This window comes from Amblyraja radiata, chromosome 4 (assembly GCF_010909765.2).
Source record: "Amblyraja radiata isolate CabotCenter1 chromosome 4, sAmbRad1.1.pri, whole genome shotgun sequence".
NCBI lineage: Eukaryota > Metazoa > Chordata > Chondrichthyes > Rajiformes > Rajidae > Amblyraja > Amblyraja radiata.
The window spans coordinates 64486830-64491214 of record NC_045959.1 but is presented as its reverse complement, the minus strand read 5'-3'; the positions used below and the strand labels follow the sequence as shown (position 1 = coordinate 64491214).

The 4385-nt window shown below is 42.4% G+C and overlaps 1 non-coding gene across 1 annotated transcript; it reads right to left on the bottom strand.

Moving 5' to 3' along the window:
• Positions 1-3990: 3990 nt before the first annotated feature.
• On the bottom strand, positions 3991-4182 carry LOC116972661. The gene has a single exon (XR_004411861.1). It is a non-coding gene; the product is annotated as a U2 spliceosomal RNA (small nuclear RNA).
• Between the last annotated feature and the right edge of the window lie 203 nt (positions 4183-4385).

The following is a 4385-nucleotide window of genomic DNA, read 5'->3' as shown; positions in this document are numbered from 1 at the left end:
ATTTAGTTTAGATATACAGCATGGAAACAGGCACTTCAGTCCACCTAGTCCACACCAATCAGCAGTTCACACCAGCTCTATGTTATCTCATTTTCTTATCCACTCGCTGCACATTGTAGGGAATTTTACAAAGGACTATTAACCTGCAAACCTGCATGTCTTTGGGACACCAGAGGAAATCCACGCAGTCACTAGGGAGAGCATGCAAACTCTACACAGACAGCACCTGAGGATCAAACCCGAGTCTCTGGCGCTGTGAGGCATCACTTCATCACAGTGCTGCGCAGGGAATGTAATTCTTCCTATGACACAGTTGCAGAGAGAAAAGAAAAGAACAAGTGAAATAAAACATTTAATACGTGACATGAAGAACATAACACTTGACAGAACTCTAAACAGAAGAGAATTCTTTAAATACTCAGCAGATCTGGCAGCTGTTGTGGAGAGAGAAGAATTGAGTTTAATGTTTCATTTGAGCTGACCGGTTCTATCTCAACAGGAAAGGCTGGTTATCTGAAATTTTTGAATTAAATCTTGAGGCTAAACAAAAGCAAAGGTGCCCTTCCCGACCTTACATTGTTCATAGTTGGATAATGTATGATGTCAAAGAAAGAGGTCAAAGTCATAGATAATTAAAGTGCCAGACTACTGGAAATTCAGGGTCATATAGACAATGGACTATAGACAATAGGTGCAGGAGTAGGCCATTCGGCCCCTCGAGCCAGCACCGCCATTCAATGTGATCATGGCTGATCATCCCCAATCAGTACCCCATTCCTGCCTTCTCCCCATATCCCCTGACTCTGCTATCTTTAAGAGCCCTATCTAGCTCTCTCTTGAAAGTATCCAGAGAACCGACCTCCACCGCCCTCTGAGGCAGAGAATTACACTGACTCACAACTCTGTGTGAAAAAGTGTTTCCTCATCTCCATTCTAAATGGCTTACCCCTTATTCTCAAATCACCCTCGTGAGGTCGCCCTCGTGAATTGAAAGAAGGTATTCTGCAAAGTATTCACGAAATTTGCCTTGGATTTCTCCAATGTAGAGGAATGACTTTATGAGTACCAAATCAAATACGTACATTAAATTGAAAGAAATAGAAGGGAATCACTGCTTCATTAGCAGCAAAAACAAGGGAGCAAAAACAAGGGGGCAGATTATTATCTCAATGGGGTTAGGTTAGGTAAGGGGGAGGTGCAACGAGACCTGGGCGTCCTTGTACACCAGTCACTGAAAGTTGGCGTGCAGGTAAAGCAGGCAGTGAAGAAAGCTAATGGAATGTTGGCCTTCATTACAAGAGGATTTCAGTATGGGAGTAAAGAGGTTCTTCTGCAGTTGTATAAGGCCCTGGTAAGACCATATCTGGAGTATTGTGTACAGTTTTGGTCTCCTAATTTGAGGAAGGGCATCCTTGTGATTGAGGCAGTGCAGCGTAGGTTCACGAGATTGATCCCTGGGATGGCGGGGCTGTCATATGAGGAAAGATTGAAAAGACTAGGCTTGTATTCACTGGAGTTTAGAAGGATGAGGGGGTATCTTATAGAAACATATAAAATTATAAAAGGACTGGACAAGCTAGATGCAGGAAAAATGTTCCCAATGTTGGGCGAGTCCAGAACCAGGGGCCACAGACTTAGAATGAAGGGGAGGCCATTTAAGACTGAGGTGAGAAAAAACTTTTTCACCCAGACAGTTGTAAAATAGTAAGATTAAACGAGAACTTACCAGTTTGAAGTTTGATCTGTATTTTATGAAGAGTTACGATGAGGGATTACGTGAAGAACCCGCTCAGTGCGCAGGTGCGGCATACTTCCAAGCAGCGGTGTGGAATCACAGATAGACACAGTTATTTGAAGTAAACATAGTAAAGATAAGGAGACATCAATTTATTAGTTTGATCCATATAATGAGGGTGGGAGCGGAGGGCACGTAATCCCTCATCGTAACTCCTCATAAAATACAGATCAAACTTCAAACTGGTAAGTTCTCGTTTAATCTTACTATTTTACTTCGGAGTCACGTGAGTGACTACGTGAAGACTTCAAAGCTCTGTGATTTCAAACCGTGTAACAGTTCATACTTCACTCGCTGCCGAAGTCATTCGAGGGAGGAAGTATGTTATCGTAATCAACCATGAATCTGTTTGTAAAAACAATAATGGTGTTATTAACAACAACAAGACCAATTGCTCCCCCGGGCTTAAATTATATATTTTTTGCAGATTCTTTTTCTGCAAACGATACAGGTTCTGTCAGTGGTTTGTTATAAAAGTTTGGAACGTATACTCCCTAGACCACCCTGCAGTAGCCAGGATGTGGTCCATAGGCTCGTCCATCCTCTTAGTTACTGACGTGGAAGCTGTCCTGGTGGAATAAGATTTTATACACGTTAGTATTTACTCCAGCAACTCCCAGTACCTGCTTGAGCCACTAGAGATAGTTTAGCTCGTCACCCGACCATGGGGTTTCCTGTGGCTGACCCATAAGGCTTTTTTCCTCTCCCTCGGTATTCCTTATTGTGTCGATCTCTAAGTGGGTCATGACACATAAAACGTGGTTTAGGTGGGTATGCCCGGAATTTCATGACTGGACCTGATGTTCCTGGTCTGTTCTGTTTGGCCAACCCTTGAATGGGCATGTGACACTATCTGGTGTTATAACCATGTTGTCCCATCGCAGTAGATGGGAGAGCTGGCTCTTTGTGTTGATGTAAGGCCACCAGCATGTCCATCTTCAGGGTAGGCTGTTCCAGGGTGAGTGACCTGGCTGGTGATCATCCCCTAAGGTATGTCAGGATTTCACTGACATCCCAATTTAGGTGTACCTATTTCTGGGGAATGGATTGATATACCTCTCCTGTATCTGATCACCAGTGAGCGGTACCCAAGTTGAGTAGGCTAACAGAACATGTCCTTCATTGTGGTGAAGACCTGCCAGGAGCTCCAGTACAGTTTTTTGTTATAGTTGAATGTGTAATTCCTGTTTTGGAAAACAGTGTACCATTTCTTGATGCTCCTCAGGTATGTTCCCTAGGATATGCGACGGAATGCTGTCATCAGGTTGATAGTGCTGCTGATCCAAGCACAGCAATGGTCTTCCCAATTCTGCAATTCTTTTAATGACCATGTCGAGGATCACTGGGAACCATGCTCGTGGACTTGGTCCACTGTAATTTGCGTAGTACCCGACTGATGAAGCCGTAGTACCTATTGAAGAGGTAGAAGGAAAGGAAAACATAGAGATTAGGTTCCCCCCACCCCTCAATACGCGGGAATGTCTCCATTGCCGCTGCCTTGAGATTGGTTTCATGTGACGTAAGTTAGTACGTGGTGATTTAATTGGATATAAGGAATCGATATCTGGTGTCCATATTGCTTAGTGATTTCAGCAAATATTTTTGGTTTAAATGTATGTTTACAGTATTTAGCTCACCTGATAGGTGAGTTACTGATGGTCAAACATGTTTGACGACATACGGTTTGCAATTGTTAATAAATTGTCACCTAATATCGATGTTCTCCGCCCAAGTGGTTTGGTATATGCCACCACTGATGTTGTTATCTTATAAACGAACATGCAAATTTGGTGGATTACTGAGCAAATGCTTCACTAGAATTAAGTAAGTTAATATATAATATGTTTAAGTCAATTCATATTGGCATTAAGTATTACAAGCTCAGTAACACATCAGGACACATAAGATGTTACTCAAAACAGGTGGAAGTGTACAACCATAATCCTTCCTGCCGATAAATTCCATGATAACACTACAGATTAATCCATTTGCCCCCATATTACAGGTATGGAGATAGTTTTGAACACTAGTATCTCAGCTCATAGGAAAGGTACAAAGTTCAGTAGCTGGTAATGCTGCTATATCCCAATTACTTTGCCACGTAGTTGATTGGTGGTTAATGCACCATGACTGATAGTCTTAATGAATACCAGATAACAAAGTTGTGGATGGTCAACGTAAATATCTGGATATATATCTTGTGCACCGCTCCCAGAGGCACTGCAATACTGGGTCGATGCGTGGAGTGGACGGAGCAAGCCCCTATTCCATCTCCCTGTTCCAAAATTCAATTTAATATATGGTCCCTAGATAAGGGACGTATCAGATTATTAAACTGATAAGAACAGATACTACACTTGATCTTAGTCAAAAGGCCGAGAAGCGATGCAGCTAAAGCTGTATCCAAGGATAGTTTGTCGTTAATATATAGACATGCCATGACGGAATGTTTCTAAGTGTCAGGGCTAGTTGATTCTGGATAACTTTGACTTAAATGCCGCAACGCTCATCATGGTTACTCCATCCAGGTAATTGCGGTATATCCGAAACTTATATGAGAAGGTACTGAATAGTGTGCATCTTCAAGGTC